Here is a 17,618-nt window from a genome sequence, read left to right on the forward strand (position 1 = left end):
CTTTCTCAAATACAATTTCATTCCAAAGGCAGCATCAGAGAATATATATATAATATATTAATCCTAACACGGTTTAATATGCACATGAAAAACATGTGACTTGGACGAGATTTGAACTCGCACCTTCGGGATACTAGTCCGCCGCTACACCATTGAGCTACCAAGCCCACAGGTGTGGGGACAGTCAAATCTGAAAACTGCGTGACTCGTCTCCGATCCCTGGGCTTGGTAGCTCAACAGGTAGACGACGGACTAAAATATCGAGTGCGAGTTCAAATCTCGTCCAAGTCACATGTTTTTCATAGTATATTAGAGCAAGTTTTAATACTCATCTAATTAAGATAAAGCGTTGAACCTTTCGACTCAGAGCAAAATTTTCATTTTGTTTGCAAATTTGAAAAAGATTGTCGTTACAGATAATGCTGTTTCCCCCTCAAAACATTGAAAGACAACGTTTATAAAGTATGTTTCATGCAGTGCGGTGTTTTGAAATTAAATGTAGATGTGATCTTTGCTTTGTTGGACAATTTAAGCAATTGTCATGAACCTGAAAAATTCAGGTGATTCAGGGATTCGAACCCATAACCTCTGCGGTGCCGGTGCATTGCTCTGACCAACTGAGCTATGAAGTCACAAAGTGGTGAGCAGGTCAATTTTGTTGGGCTGTTGTTTTCTCATGAAAGATGTCATATGAAAATGTTTCCTGCAGTGCGGTGTTTGAAATTAAATGTAGATATGTCTTCACTTGCTTTGTTGAATTTTTTTTTTGTCGAATTTTTGGTTCATTGAGACAATTTGGCATTGTCAACAAAGTGGATCATAGCACATTTAGTTTATAATGTTTGTTCTCTAATAATTTTTTAGTTGAAACGGCATACCTGTAAATTCAATATTCCCAAACCAAGTTGTAAATGTTATCACGAAGTATGATGGTAACACACAATCTGTGAGGTTCCTTAGATAAGACTGACATTTGCATTACAATTTGGTTTCCTGCAGCTGACTCTATCAAAATATGGACATCAAGCAAGGCGATCAAATTTTTTATCTGGAGAGTTATCTTGTAACAACCAAGCAAAATATCTTTCTCAATGCGTTATCACAACGAAAGAGAAATGTTCCCATCATTCATTATTAAAATGTAAGTATAGACTTACATCTATCATCATGACTTTCATCTTCCATCATCCTATCATCATTTACCTCTATCATTTCATCTATCCTTTTTATCCTTTATCATCATTGCACCTCATCATCATCTATCTTACCATTTATCCACCATCTATCATCATTTATCTCCATGACATTCTATCATCATGACTTACCCATCCCTATCATCATTGTTTATCTATCATCATGATTACCTCTATCATTTACATCTATCATCCACTTACATCTATCATCATTACTTACATCTATCACCATGACTTACCTATATCATGACTTATCTTTCATCCTGACTCTATCATCATGACATCTATCATGACACATCTATCATCATTACTTATCTATCATCATTACTTACATCTATCACCATGACTTATCACATCATGACTTACCTCTTTCATCCTGACTTACCTCTATCATCATGGCTTATCTCTATGTGAATGTTTTTTCATAGGTCATATCTGTGCCAGGCCGTTGTTAAACGACACAAAAAAATTCCCTGACTCATTGTTTTCCGCTTCAAAGGCAATAAATTTGCACAATGCCGCCAATGCAAGAATATCCAGTGGCAGATCGTGATGTGCTCCTACTGCTGATGGAAATCACTATCTTCAAATAAGCTTTGAAAAACTTTATGCTATTAACTGCGTTGCAATTTTTGGAGACACAACAACCTTAAGTTGGGTGACAAAATATCACATTAACACCACTTCTGATTTAATAAACTGGGAGTCAGTATCTAATCAGAATTCACAAAAAGTAAAGTGGAGTTAGAGTATTTTTGAAACTGATTTTGCAATGTTATGATAAAATTTTTCACATGCTAATGCGACTGCTGAATTGTAGGATTTAACGATTTTTCAGGTTTTCAAAGGAAACAAAAACGCTTAAAAAGACGCTGCTATATCAAACATCAAAGGAGGTACAAGGACGAGAGCTTTACGACTTATTCCAGTGACCTACATCAATCGACCCTGCATAAGGCTAGAACTTTGCGGTGGAGGTAAGAACTTTATTAAAATTAAGAACAGTGGCGTGGCCTGGGAAAGGAACTGGAGGAGCTTGTCTCCCCCCAGTTATTTTAATGAACAATTTTGTAATTGAAGGATGAAATGAAATAGATTTCAAACAGCAATAAAAAGATTTGCTTCCTGTTAACAGGTACATAGCAAAGTATAGTAAACAGCAGTCGTCAATCATTGTTATTTGTAAGATGGACTTGAATACACTTGCTAACACATCTAACAAAATGCTGCCATTCTAAAAACGTGTGGCTTTTAGATTGTTATAAATCCTGCCTGTGAGAAATAGAAACAACACAAAGTCAAACATTTCTTTAAGGGAGCATGCCTCTGAGCCCCCATTGAAGTCTCACACATTTGACGTTTACATTGTCCCTCTTAGTCTAAACAACCTGGTGACGCCACTTATTGAGAACTATGTTATACTGCAAAGCTAGTAGTGTAAGCTAAATTCTTTTGATCATCCAACAACAAATACGACTAAAATTATCTTTTAATTTTGAACTTTTTCCCATATTGTAAAGTTTTCAGCTGCGAGTTATGATTCGTAACGTTTTAGAGCTTTTAAGCCGTTTTGGACTCTTGCAAAGTATTTTTTCCCCAATTTCTTTGCTTTTGATTAAACCAAAGTGCCGGCAAATTAGAAATTTTTTTTAACCTTGCTCCATCCTCCCATGTACTTCTTAGATATTTGTGAATGTTTATGAGTTTATTTGTTTATGAATATGTGTTTATTGCAAAAATTGAAAGTTACATAATTGTTCATAAAAGCAGAGGTGAAACCAGAACGTTAGTTTAGATCATGTTAACTCTCTTTTAAGATTCTACCTTTCTTTTAAGATTAGTACTGAAATAAATAATGGAATGGATTGTTAAAATCTTGAGAATGATAATTTTCATTACAGCAGAACGTTATATAGTAAAATCATTGTTTACGCTTTATTTACATTTAATTAGTGCACTTGAAAAGCAAATATAAAAGGGTGTATCAAAAAAGAAGACCTTTTGAAATTAACGAATTGTAATAATTTCAATGCCTATCACGTAAATTGCAATACCATGGGTACATTCAAACAGCAAAACATGCACAAGTATGCACCAGTATGATTTGCATAGTCCTTAGGCACTGAAATCTTACAATAGGTTAATTTTAAAGATCTTCTTTTGTTATACATCCTGTATATCAAAATAGATCTTTCTATCTTGTTGTAGAATTGCTTCCGAGCAGCCCAACAGGTCTCAATATCACTTACAGTGTGTCAAGATACGTTATAATATCGTGGATGGATCCCCAAAACATTGCAGTGACTCCCGGCGCAGATGTTGTAAATCCTTTGACAAAGTTTAGGTTCATATTGAGAAATCAAAGGAAGGTCATTTTAAACAAAACTGAGCCATCTAACGTTGCTAAGCCTTACATGTTGAGCAATCTTATTCCTAACACAATGTACACAGTAGTTGTAACTGCTGGAAATTCTGAATGTTTTGGAGATGCAGCGAATGTTTCTTTTAAGACAAAAGAAGATGGTAAGATTTTATTTCATCCTATTGTGTTCTTCGTTTTATGTGTGTGCATCATTTCAAACATAGCTAGGAGAGAAAGAAATCGTATGCTACTTAAATGTTAAAAATAAAGACGTTTTTACTCGTTAAAATTTCATTGTGTAAGTGAACGTGGAATATTTTCCCCGATTATTATTTGTGGATTCTGGCCATGACTAACTCAACGAAGCAAACTGCCCCATTCCATTTCTTATAATTCATAAGTTATAAAAAGTATGAAAACGTTCGTAGAAGGCAAGCCACGTATTGATATAGGTAATTACTCTAACGTGTCTTTGTATTTATTATTACCACCACGAGCAGCGAGCTACCAAACGACAAATCTTCCTTCTAACCATCATATGTTTTTATGGCTATCAATGCCATTCCAATTTTCAAAGACGGCTGTTAGCTCTTAATTGGCTAGGATTATTTTCTGACATTTTCTTTCTTCTTCTTCAAAAATGCTCGATAGGAAGTAAAATACTCTCGATAACAGTGTCTCTATAACAAATATTCTTCTTGTTGGGATCAGGTTGAAAATTTTTACCTGAAAAAAACATATCTGCTCAGTGCTTCAATGACCAGACACTTTGCTCGCAATACCTATCGTAACCAGTCCATGTGTTTGGAGTTACTTTTTTCTCTTGACATCTTTCAACTCTTGTTCTTCAGTATTTGATCATGATATGGGAATAATTATCGCTATTCTGGTCTTTTATAAGTTTTATCATATCTACCTTCCTCACTTTATTTGAAGTTTCCATGGCAGCACGCAGACGTTTCTTCTATTTCATTGCGATAACACGGTGTATCCTGTAGAACGCCTTCTGTGCTTCTTTCGAGTTTCGGTTCTTTTCCCTCTTACATTCTAACTTGTTTTACTCTGTCAGAATGTTTTCATTTACAAAACAAAACGACGCAGTAAAACAATGTATTTCACTTGTCGGACGTATGTGTAACTATTTGCACATATAGACAATTTTTGACTTACAATTTAAATTTGTTCTTAAAACATGGAATGGTGAGAAAACCATGATGATCATCAAAATATCAGATACGACCTTACACGTTTACAGTACTGTATTTACCGTAAAACTGAAATGAGCTTACTTCAGTTGTCAAAATAAACGTTTGATTCAATGTTTTTTCTTGAATACGACTATACAACATGATGCGAAATTTTAACTGTCTTTTTATGTAGTTCCTGATGGGCCTCCTCTAAATATAAGAATCTCTGTCGTCAGCAGTTCATCGTTATCAGTCACGTGGAAGCCACCTGATAAAAGCAAGAGAAACGGGAAAATTGTCAATTACACTGTTTGTATAACACCTAGTGAGAGCTTCAAATGTTCAGAAACCTTTACTACCGAATATCAAAGCTTTATCATAAATGAGTTGAAACCAGCGACGACGTACTATGTGTGGGTTTTGGCAAGTACAAAAATTCGTTTTGGAAATTACAGTGAAAAGCAAATGGCCATAACAAATGGACGTACGTTTTCATTTAGAAATCTTCTCTTGCTTTGTGTAACTGTTACTACTTAATGGAGGGAGGTTGTGCACTTTAAAATAGGTTTTGTATTTTTAGTGCCTCCGACAGGGACGTTCAACCCGTCGGAAAAAACTTTGACATTTTCTTTAGAAATTCCTACGGTTAAATATGAGTAAGTTATAGTACGTATGTTCTTAGATCATTTATTTTGAGCCTATAAACCCTAGGTTCAGCACATTTACTTACTTAATGGAAATAACACAAGAAGCAGTCAGATTTTATAACTCTTTGATGCATAAATATTTAAACTTAAAGGCTTATAATTGTGCATGGTTAATCTTGACTCTCAGAAAAGACGAATAACGAAAATACCTGCTGCTAGGGATATTTTATTTTTTCTTATTCTGCAACCTGGATCGAGGTGCAATATATAGCAATTCCTGGTTGTCCTCAGTACTTAGCCATATTAATCTTGGCTATTAGGATAGTCAGTCAACTTTGTTCATGATCTTTTTTTTAATTTAAAAAATAAATTTTAAACTCAAATGCTATCGTTGTTTGAACCATTGATCTTTTTGGTGTCTTTTTTTGCAATACGCTTCCCATGGAAAATATGTATATTTTTTTATTTCAGGTACTTATTCGTAATTGCCATGCAAGGTGACAGACATAATCTTCCATCGCCTTTAACATTAAATGTTGAAGACTTAGAAACATATTCGACTCCTTCACCACCAAACCTTTAAGTTGCTGCGGTACTTAAGACAAGTAGTGGTGGTATTTTCGTGTTTATACTTGGTGATGGCTCAAATTCAAGTATTTCGGGAACACGAGGTCGTCGTTCTCCCGAAAGAGTTTATTATAACGCTCCTCTAAAACCAATACTACTTATCGAATTTTCCAGCGTGTGGTGATAAATGATCAGGTAATTGCTTAAATTTTTTTTTAATAACTTCTTTTTGGGTTTTTTTTTATCAAAATTTAATGCACTTCTTATCAGGGTGATTTTTATTCCACTGAATGGAGTCCTTCAGCAAGAACTGCTTCAGAGCTACTTCCGCTTCCAGGTGAGTTTAAGAGTATGGCTTTATTAATAGTCGAAGCATAACTTTAAACGAAATCGCGGAGAAAAATTGCCAAATGGACAGTGGAAATTTTTTTTCAATTTTTTCCAATAAAATAACTGTTTTTATATAAATGAATTCGCTGGATTCAGAAGCATTCTTTCTATGATGTGCAAATTTGAAGTTCGATATGGAAAAATCTGAACACTGCTTATTTTCAATCGTGTGGTGATAGTGCATGCAATATTGAAAGGCATGTGTCTTTCTCTCTGTTTTTTTCTCTCTTAGGCGATAGTAAAGATGATGATAACAATGATAACAACGTAACTGCAATTGCTGCAGCTTCTGCAGCTGCTTTTGTTTTCACTATCGTCTTTGTGGTGCTAATAACTCTTTGGAGAAGGTAGGAGGAGTTTAAAATGAACAGTAAAGTCGACTGACAGCATTAGTGTGAGAGGTGAATGTTTGACACTTTCACATGCAATTTTTCACTTCTTGCAATTGATCTTACGTGTTTATATAACTAGCTTAGAAACACTGCAAATGCTTTTTTTATCTTACATATCAGACTCTTCTTCACAATTGCGCATCATATATTGTCCCATCTTTCTCAGAGTAACAAGAGAAATTATCAAATACAATTGAGCATTAAATATGTTTGCAAGATTTTACCAAACTTCCTTTTAAGAGATTTAGAAACCTGCTGAATATATGCACAAACAAATGACAACTCTTAGTTTTTGCACTATTTGACAATGTCTGAGGATATTGTTTTGGTTGTAATAAAAGAGAACGCATGAAGCATTTTCTGTTTTAAAAAATGGCAAGCACTGTTTTGTAAGATAAAAAGGAGCATGATACGCTTAAGGAAATTTTGTACTAAGAAGTACAAGCAGGCCAAACTTTGCGTACAAAGAAGGACGAACAATCAACTCGTGGGTACTCTACTACTACTGTCTTCTGCTAATGATTGTATATTTTTCTAGAAGACGTGCTATTGTTCAAGAGCCTAAATCGCATTTGCAATCAGAACATGAGGATAGGAATGGACAAGAGCTGTCCGTTAGAAACGACGCGTTCTAACTGAGAACAAAAAACATGGAGGCGTTCTAACTGAGAACAAAAAACATGGAGGAATTGAGCCTCGAATTTGAGGTAATGTGTTTTATGTGTTCTCTTCTACAGATTTGAAATCCTTAGCGGACTAAAAATTCAGTCAAATTTCTCATAGTATATATGCTATTATGAGTAGTTTAGCATCTTCCGCTCAATCTAACATTAAAAATAAGCAAAAAATTCACGAAGGTTCGAAGCTGGAACGAGGTGATAAAAATGAAATTTGTTGTCTTGAAATGAAAGTTTGAGTCTTGGCTTGCAAAGTGCGGAGATTTTAAAAAGGAGTACGTCCGCCGCACTGATAGGTAAACTTAGGTGGTTTTCTTTTTAACTCGTGCACGGCTGTTTCATGCACAACCGAAAACAATTATATACGAGATTAGATTGTGTATTCATACCTATGCTTGAACATTAGATCCTTACTTGTTAAACTACGCAAACCAAATGTATGAGGATTCCCGTTTCAGTAGCTATGAGTTTAACACACTTGTTCAGTTTTGTATTTGCTTACTATTAAAATTTGCAGGACTTACCAAATGGTCAGAAATGCAACTGGGTTATTGCCAAAAGTCCTATGAATTCTGCCAAAAATCGATATGGAAACGCAGTCACGTGTAAGATTATATTGACTCGAAAACCATACAATACTGACAAAGTTGTTGTGGAAACACTGTCATGTGTCAGATTATTGACACAGAGTCCTTACAATACCCACAATAATGCTTTTAAAACACCATCACATGCAAAAATGTTTGGCCTAAATACCTTTCAAAATTAGGAAAGACAGCTAGCCGGCTATGTAAATTTCAGATCATCATCATTATATTTATTTCTTTAGAATTTTGTTGTTTTCGAATTAAAGATGAACGTAAAAAATTTTACACAGCCGGACTAAATAATCGTGCTGGCTCACCCCTCCTTACAATCACTAAATGCAGTGGCATGATAGAGATTTTTCCGTGGAGAAATTGTAACACTAACAAAACCTGATGGGGAAACAAAATCCCAATTTACGTTGCAAACCACTGAACAAAATAATATCAATGAGAAAGTGATATGTGGGAATGTAATTGTTATGTAAAAGAAAGGAAAATGTCAAAAACGAAAATTGTGTGTTCGAAACGTTATTTTGTCTCTTCTAGTCGACCATTCTCGTGTGATACTCTCTGGTGATGAAAAATCTGACTATATCAACGCTTCTTTTGTCGACGTAAGTTTCATTGAAAACAGTTTTTTGCTCGCAACATCGTCGACAGTTTACGTTAAAGATTCGCTCTTTTTTTCAATTTATACATCCTTGAACATGTTTTTGGATGTAGAGTGTCCAGTTTAGTAGAGTCCTGAGAACGACTTGTGTTGTTGATGTTGATTCGTTGACTCTGAAGATGACTACCTCTAAGGTTGTCGAAACGTCAGTCAACATCAACAATAACAGTCCTTTTCAGGACTACACTAACCTAGAAGATCTGCATCCACAAACAGGTTACGATACTCCTGGGTTCAAACCATTTACTTTATAAATCCTTTATTAACTTTGTAGGGGAAATGTGAGAAGTACTACATTGCGACCCAAGGTATTTTATTAGTTTAAAATTTAATCAATATGTTGCCGTCGACGAATTTTCAACGTGTTTGGATTGATGGCGCGTGATACAACTCCCAGGGGCGGATCTAGAGTATGTCAAATCCGTTGCGCGACTGATGTTTGAAATTCAAAAATTACCTATTCATATTAATTAAAAAATCACTAATTATTCTTTATTATCGCATTTACTTCGTGATAAAAATCCAGCTTTATTTATTATTGAAAACTAATGACTAATCCAATGAATATCTCGTTGGTAACCAGATCAGTTGAATTTTAATTGACCTGGAATAACCGACTGATAAGCGGGGTGGCATGACTGGTTCGACGGATAAAGGAGTCAATGAACGCCAAAACGCTTATTTTATTGGTCAATGGCAAGATCAGTGGACAGTCTGGAATGGTCTGGACCGATAAGAGGGGTGGCCGGACGTATAAGGGAGTCCAATTGCTATCTTACAATTGGTTCAGTTGAATTTTTGTTTTATTGTGATTGGTTTGACGGATTTCGACTGATAGCCAACTGAACAAACATAGTCAAGCTCACTGTCTGAATTGAATGTTTGTCGTTTCATAGTAATTTTGATAAGCATGATAGAAACTAAACTACAATCAGACGGATTTATGGAAATCTTTTACAAATTAATATATTGACATGAATGCTGCTGTCCAAACTGTAAATTTTTTGAAGAGGGTGAAAAATTTATGGATAAATTGCAAATGTTCCAGAAATTGTTCGCATTGTGTCATTTAGCAATACATCTAACTTATTGACGTGTTTAGAGCGAGACCAAATCGGAGAACAATGTTCTGCAACACTGTATGATAGGGCAAGAGATGATGTCCTACGTACCGTTGGACTGGCGCCCCACGATGTTCCTGCCAGTTTGTTAATTATGCCATTTCGTTTTCACAGTTTTGTGGCAGTGTTTTCAATGTGCTGTTTGTATGTTAGCGGGCGATCAAAAGTCACACCCACGTATTTTGGAGATGAGTCATATGATAATTTGGAGTTGCCTACACGTAATGCAAGTTGTAGATTTGCCTTGTAATTGTCCAAGTAGAAGAGGGTGCTTACAGTTTTTGTTGTGTTCATCTTTAGGTACCACTTGTTGAAAAAGATTTTTAGTTTTGTTGTGTCATGTCTGAGGGCTTCTTTAATTTGTTTAATATCTCTAGATTGGTGTGATAGTACGAAGTCATTAGCGTAGCCAAGTTTGAGATAGGTGGTCTGTGGTAAGTCACTGATATAGATGTTGAACAAAGTTGATGCTAGAACTGAACCTTGGAGAACACCGTTTTTTATAGTTCTCTTTTTGCTTAATTTGTCACCCAGACATACATGATAAATTCTTGATCCAGACATTTTATTCAAAAGCTTTAGTGTTTTCTTACAAGGGATACATTTGGCTAACTTATACATCAAACCGTTGTGCCATACCGTGTCGTAAGTCGCAGATAGATCAATAAATGCAGCTCCAGTTTTCTGTTTTCTTTCATATCCCATTTCGATGTATGTCGTTAAGGCCAGAACTTGTTCATTATTCTCTCTAGAAGTTTAAAACAACAACACAACAGAGAAATTGGGCGATAACTTGATGGATCGTTTGAGGGTTTTCCAGGTTTGAAGATGGCAAGTATTTTAGCTTCTCTCCAAGTCAGTGGGTATTCTGATTTGTCAATAACATCCGAGAGAGATAATGCAAGCCAGTTGATCGCCTTGGGGCCTCAATCATTCATCATGTCTTGATAGATACCGTCTATTCCGGCTGCCTTGCCAGCTTTCATTTGTTTAATTGCAGTGTCAACTTCTTGCTTACTAACTGGCATTGATGAAAAGCTGTTATCCGGGCTTGATTTGTATAAGCGTTGGTATTCATGTCTTATTTCTTTTTCGAATTTATGGATTGGTTTATGGGTGCTACGTTGTTTTATTTGTTTTGCGATATCTTCAACAATAATCGGGGCCTCTTGTGTTGTTTGCGGGCGTTTATCTGGGTCAAATTTTTTCAAGAGGTTCCATGCCTTTCTGCTTGAGTGGCAGAAGACCGTGTTTTCTACTGTTTCCTGCTATTTCTTGCAACGTCTTTTTTGTAGAGATTTTAGGAGTTCTTCAGCTATGCTTTGGTTCTGTGTTTCTTCATATCTTTTAAGAAGAGTTTGACTTTCTTCTGTCCAGCAAGGGATGTAAGTAGATCGCTGGCAATCTATCTCTTGGAATAAATTTTCTTGCACTACGTAGAATGCGTTTGCTGAAGCGGGGGATATTTTCCTGTACGGGTTGTATTCTTGGGCATGTTCTCTCTATGGACTTAGTGAAATCACTCCAATTTGCTTTTTGGAAATTCCATCTAGGTTTAGGGAGAGGTGTGATGGAAATATTTAGACCTATTTTGATTAGAAGAGGTCTCTGTTGGCTTTGGGGAATAAACCGAGGACTTGACGAGAGGCATAGAGTGGTATGTCATCGTTATCCTTGAATACGAATGTTAGGTCAGTAGAGCATTTTTTGCCATCTTGCAGAGAAGAAAGTGCCCTTTTCTCGGATCAAACAATAGATGCATATTATTTTGTGATGTCCATTTGGTGATGTCTTCACCAGCTGTATTGTTCGTTCTGTAACCCCAGTCTGAATGATGACTGTTGAAATACCTGTGATAACAGTAAGGTGACTGATGTGTGGTAGAGGTGGTGATGGCCTGTTCTCATTCGGTGTTTTATAGATGTTAATTAGAGTAGTTCCGCCATGGTGGACAATAGTACGATGGTCATAATTTTCAGTTAGAGTAGATTGTATCACTGAGGTTAATTGAGGATGTTTTAAAAAAACCATTGTGCTATATTTTTCATAGAAGATGGCGTCAACAAGCGAGTAATTTGTGATGGTGTATCTCGATGATGGACTATTCTTTACAACATGGGTCTCTTGTAGAAAGAGAATATCGACTTTGTTGTCATGAAGAAGTTTTGATAAGTACTCACATTAGGCCATAGACAATCCTTCGACATTTAAGGAGAGTAAGTTCACTGTTGGGCTAATGTTGAGATGGGAGCCAGTTGGCTTAATAAGCGGACCTTTTTATCCTGGGCGACGTCCAAGCCAGTATGGTTTTCTGTATTTCGACTGTTCATGAGTTTGGAGGTGTGGTTCAGAGAGTTCGATATCGAATTTCGGAGACCGGGTTTGGATCATTCTTAGTTTTCCTTCAGTGAAGTACTTAAGCCCCTGCACGACGGCAACATGATGATCCAGGCGCAGGGGAATGCTACTAGTGTTTGCTATGTAGCACACCTTGCATATACTTACAGAAGTTAATAGTCTAGTTAAATGCTTAATAAACATTTATGGCATTAAGCTATCCTTAACTGCAAATTTTCACTATGATAATTTTTGCTTAATCTTTGGAAGAAAAAAATTTTGAGTTTTTTCTCAAAAGGTGAATTTGCTGGCACTGATGTGGAGATGGGTATGGATAAAGGGTTGCAATAAACTTGCATGGTTTAAAGTCTGAGCATTTCTATATCTATGAACTGTCACTAGTACCAAATTTCTAACTTAAATCATTACATAGAGGTTTGAATGGTGGTCTCTAGGGGGGTCTATGCCCGACAACTTGGTAGAAATTTTTAAAGACTATATCTGTTTTTGAATAGCATTATTCTAAAATAAATTTTACGTTCCTAGACATGCTAATGAGCCATATATTTTGCATGATAATGAGCCTAAATATTTGGCATAACATTCAAGTATTGTTCACTTCAGTTTTTTTTGGAAAAAAAAACGTAAGCAAAATTTGTTGTTTTTACGCAAAAATGATGCCCACAAAATATATTTTGTATTGCTCTAATACGCTGAAAATGGCATTTTCAAGGCTCTGAAATTCTAAATTTCTCAGGGAGAATGCCTCAGACCCCCCCTGGTACGGAGCGCCTCCGACGTTTTATGACTGATGTTTGAAAAATCCTAGATCCGCCCCTGATCTGATGTTGAAACTTAAGTCATTATGTGTTCCAGTCTTTGTGTAGAGTGATTTTTTGTGTAATTACAATGGTTGTATAGCTGTATATAAAAATTAAAGTCACAAGTAATCCAGTTCAGTGTCGTCATTCTATAAAATTTACTTTTATAAATGTGTGAGGGTAGTATTTTGTGCAATTGATCTTTCGATACTTCTTTGTTATGCTTTTACACCATTTGCTCATCATTAAAGAAGATGGAACATTCAATTACAGGCTCTGACTTAACTGCAATAAAACAATAAAATATTCATTATCGTAAAGGAAAAATTTGAAACACATGTCTACAATCAATAGCGTTTCCACAAGAGAAAAGTCAGAATCATTCGGATAAAAAGAAATTTGTATAAACATATGTAAATCTCTGCTTTAGATAATTTATTGCAAATAAATCACCACACTTCTCTTTCAAAGTTCATATGTATATGTTTATTCAGTAGCGTAGCCAGCCCGACTTTACTCTCGCTATGCAAATATTTTCGCATTTAATAAATACGACGCGTTTTTTTAAAATAAATGTGTTTCAACATCTCATAATGGCATCTACAGTATAATAAGAATATTATGTATATGCATGATAATTTTATATAAGAGTAATATGATGCAGTGATACAATTATCAGTAGATTATAAATATTAAAATGAAATACTGGTTGGAACTAATTTATGAGTGTATTTACAGGCTGAATATAGTGTTAAAACGAAAAACGTGAACGTTGAGATTACAATTAATTTTGTTAATGTGAAATGCTTCTTTTAAAAAAACTCGTCGTGTTTATTAAATGCGCTATATGAATAGTGCTTTTACGAAGTTGCAGCAAATATTTTTGTGTTTACTGACCGTAAGAACAATAGATTTCTAAAGAAATACTTCTAGTGTATCAACTTTTAACTAGACAAATAATAAGTTAATTTGTGATTACCAAATTTATTATTGGTATTCGTTCAAAATTTACATAGCGGTGTAAACCTGCATGCTGGCTACGCTACTGCGTTTATTTAAATGTTTGCTTTATCTTAATTAATGTTCCTTCCTTATATTGCCAATTATTTTGCAGAAGAAATAAGTGGATTTCTGCTCTTGATTGTTCCTTCGTGTTTTTATGATTAAACAATTTGTTACATTTATTTATTTTTTGCTTCTTAGGATATTAAAAAAGTCGTAAGGACCGTGATTCATGACATATCATAGCCGGTTCATGATGTTCCTAAAGATGTTCACAGTATGGTGGAAATCTTATCTGAAGTTGAAGATTCACAGACCTGCTGATGTAAATGGACCTGTCGTTGTTATGTGCAGGTAAACACGTGTCACTGAAATATTAGCAGTTGATTAACCCCGTCGCTCTCGTGGTTATAATTCGGCGGCTTAAGATCTGAGTGAAGTTCTCTACAAGAATTTTGCAACAAACACAAAAATATTTATTTTTTTAATCCAGTGACGGAGCAGGTCACTGTGGTACCTATATTGCTATCTCAAATCTTGTGGACCGAGTCAAAACTTTCCAAGCGATTATTGCGTTCCAATGCATCAAGCTGATCCAGAATAGACGCCGCAGCTCGTTGAAACAGCGGTAAGCTTGTCTTTATTACTCTCTTAAAGCCCCAACTAGACAAACACCATGCGTTATTTTCATTAATGGACTATGCAGCCTCTACAACATAGACCATAAAAAATTTTGTTGTTATTGACTTCATGTTTGAAAATGTACTGTGGCGTTTATCAACACTTTGACACATTTATGATTAGGGTCTGGTGATTTATTGAACGATGCATTGCAGCTGCGTTCCGTTTACCGCAAATGTTCACTAGCCTCACGTGTGCATATGTCATCAATTCTTTGTTTTAGAATATCTTTTTCAAATCTTTGAAAGTTTTTTACAAATCTTTAAAACCTTTAGAATGTTTTACAAACCTTTCTTTTACCTTTTAAAATGTTTGTTTTACTCGAATCTACGAGATGGTTACTCATCAAAAAGGGTTTCCTTAACGCGTATTTGACCAAATAACACGTCGTTTCCTCGACAACACCTTTAACTCAAAACCTCCCGTCATGACTGCTCACAAAAAATCCATCTACTTCCGTCTTTTTTTCACAGGTATGCACTCTCTTCAAATACACATATAAATAAATCGCCTTAGTGCTGATGCTTTTCCGCATGTACTAATTAAATTTGTTTTCCACCTTTCTTAACGTATATTTTCTTTCTTCCCCTTTTAGGAAAAAATCTCAAACCTCAGAAATTGGATGTTGTGTATTCATTAAAGTGTTATAGCTGTACGTATTGTATGTGGGTAAAATCACACGTCATTTACACATCGAATTTTCGTAGCATAGGAGAATGTCTCCATTTGAAGGTATCCAAACGTCACGCCTTGCGTTATCGAGCATTTTTGCTAACATAAACATATCTGGAGATATCCCCGACATGGACGACTTTGAAAGTATTTCCTCTTCTCACGATTCATACAAACTCTCCCTTAATGAGAGCCTCATAATCAATAGCTACAAGTTTTTCCTTGTCGAAAGTATAGTAAAAGTACAATAGAGCAAGTCCATTGATTTTTTTGTGCTACGTATATCTCATTGCGCATATGATTACTACATTGGCATCTAGTAAAATGCTTTTTTTTAGTAATAGGAGTTCCGAACTGGCTAACGGCAGCCTGTTATCTAATTATATGTACAGCAGCCAGTTTCTAAGCAAAGTGGACCTTCGGTATGTTTCCTTTACTATGACTTAACATCTGTCCAAGGCAGTTCTATTCAACTTTTTTAATTTCACTATATTTTGCTTCCTAACTTCGTAATTTATATAATCTATTTGATACCGTCTCCTTTTGTATTCTAACATCTTATATAAATATGATTGTTTCTCATAACAACCTATTAAGGATGCAATGCTACCCGAACTTCCGATTTGTTAAATAAAGCCCTATAATGCAGCGGATGTTGAGTTTCGTTTTATGTTTTTGTACATGTTTCTGTGCACCTGTTCACTTTAGAGTGGGTCACTTCAAAAGTTAATTAACATAATTTACAAACTATAGAAATTACCAGCCGAATGAATGAACTTAAAGTTTGTCTTACACCAAATTAAAAGTGATATGTCATAATAATGGACATAACAAGGTGATACAGTTAAAGCAGACAAAACAGAACATTGTGACTTTTGCGACCATTTTATTTTAATTCTTTAAAGACAATGCTGAGCTCAATTGCTTATTGCTTCAACTACCAAAACTGTTAAGTCGAGGCATTATTTTTCTCGCCATTTCTCGTTGTATTTGTGCTGCTGTCTTGTTGTATCCATGGTCTAAATAAACACTTGTATACAGTAAACGAACATCTGGTAATATGACGTAAATTTTTGTTGTTTTGACGAAAATTGGTATAATTTTTAAAGAAAATTTTGCTCATGACTGCATGCCAGCATAAACTGTTTTCTTGTATGTGTTAGTGTTATTTTAATTGTTTTGAGTTAATGACGTAATTTGTCAGTGCAAATTTTTCAATTACTTCAAGAATTTATTACACAAGTCAAGTGTACAATTTTCTATGCATCTCTCCTCTAGACATATAAACCCGTAAAAAAAGACTTACGAATTTGTATAATATATACCTTATATATCGCATATATACCAAAGTATTTGACGATAAATTTTAAAGTGTTTGGAATTTTAAATTGAACAACTCAGGTATTCTTTTCATCGAGATCACTATTTTCATAGACATAAGGCCTGGGAGGGCACAGGGGGGATGAGCCCCCCCCCAAAGCTTAGCCATTCGGGCGTTTAGGCTTAGCACAATTTTTCGTTCGGGCAATTAATAAAAGGCTTAACAACGTTAATTGAATCAAGTTACATAGAATTTTCATTACAGGATTTTGAGTAGTTAAAAGCATCTTTTAGGTATTTAGCATCTTTTAACACAAACTATCATTTTCATTTATTTGTTTACATGTCTTTCCATGCTATAGAACTACTAAAAGTTTAATAATTTATTTGTATATTTGTTATTGTCTCTGATCTTTGAGAAATCATTGACATTTTTAAGAATCGGATCACCAAAGGTCATATTTTTTCTGAAATTCCTACATTCATGAGTATAAATGGCCACACTAACAAATCCGACTAGGAAACACGATTGAATACTTTATACATGCTTTGCTTGATTATAAGTTAAGCTACCAAATCTTACTTCTGCCAAAACAGCCGTATTCTAAGAAGATTTCATATTGCTCATGTACGCCGACTGGAAAGTTTGTAAACTGCGCACGTGAGATCAAATCTGAGTTTCGTTTATACTTGTTTTTGCGCGCCTGAAAAGCGAATTTCGTAATGTATTACGCGTAATGTATTATTAAGTAATCTATTGATATCTTTAGGTAACCATGTATTGTTTATAGTTGGGTTACTTTTTTTTCACCACTTGTATACTTAATGTTTTATGTTCTTCTTCGTCATTCATTTTTATCTTATAGGCGGTGGAAATTTGGAGCTACTATTGGTGCAATTGTGGCTGGTGTTTTGGTCATTACTCTTGTCGTGTTGGTCATTCTTTTTGTTAGAATCAATTCAAACTCTGCTACACGAGCGTGCAGTGAAAT

General features: G+C 35.1%; 1 long non-coding RNA gene across 2 annotated transcripts; it reads left to right on the forward strand.

Annotated features, from left to right (window-relative positions):
- The first annotated feature begins 6,235 nt into the window (after window positions 1–6,235).
- On the forward strand, window positions 6,236–7,359 carry LOC124450493. Of its 2 annotated transcripts, none has more exons than XR_006950008.1 (3): window positions 6,236–6,293; window positions 6,579–6,693; window positions 7,277–7,359. It is a non-coding gene; the product is annotated as an uncharacterized LOC124450493 (long non-coding RNA). The 2 variants fall into 2 exon arrangements; XR_006950009.1 differs by having other exon boundaries at window positions 7,280–7,359.
- The last annotated feature ends 10,259 nt before the right edge of the window (window positions 7,360–17,618 follow it).

This window comes from Xenia sp. Carnegie-2017, unplaced genomic scaffold, assembly GCF_021976095.1.
Source record: "Xenia sp. Carnegie-2017 unplaced genomic scaffold, XeniaSp_v1 HiC_scaffold_24, whole genome shotgun sequence".
In the NCBI taxonomy this organism is placed as follows: domain Eukaryota; kingdom Metazoa; phylum Cnidaria; class Anthozoa; order Malacalcyonacea; family Xeniidae; genus Xenia; species Xenia sp. Carnegie-2017.